General features: G+C 37.9%; 1 pseudogene; it reads right to left on the bottom strand.

The window, feature by feature from the left end:
* LOC107662539 (tRNA pseudouridine synthase A, mitochondrial-like) overlaps nucleotides 1-319 on the bottom strand; it is a 7,325-nt pseudogene that overhangs the window by 3,975 nt on the left and 3,031 nt on the right.

The following is a 319-nucleotide window of genomic DNA, read 5'->3' as shown; positions in this document are numbered from 1 at the left end:
ATCATGCATTTGCCACTCTGATTGCAGTTGCTACATGCAAATACACTGCATGCTCACTCTCGCTCGAATCCAAGGTAAATCAGCAACACTATCATCACTAAGACAGCTGACAGCTGTTTGGAGAAAATTCAAGTTTATTTGTATAGCGCTTTTCACGATACAAATCGTCAGCTTTACACTTTACAGCAAATTAAGTGTCTACAATATTTAGTGGTAGCTTATCAGTGGTGACTGTCAGTCAATGTACGTATGGCAGAAATGTACGGAAAAATCAATTAAAGACGTAATCAAACAGACGATGAACACTATTAACAGCAAT

Source organism: Sinocyclocheilus anshuiensis, unplaced genomic scaffold (genome assembly GCF_001515605.1).
Source record: "Sinocyclocheilus anshuiensis isolate Anshui unplaced genomic scaffold, SAMN03320099.WGS_v1.1 scaffold457, whole genome shotgun sequence".
NCBI lineage: Eukaryota > Metazoa > Chordata > Actinopteri > Cypriniformes > Cyprinidae > Sinocyclocheilus > Sinocyclocheilus anshuiensis.
The sequence above is the reverse complement of the archived record's forward strand: the minus strand, read 5'-3'. Positions and strand labels throughout refer to the sequence as shown.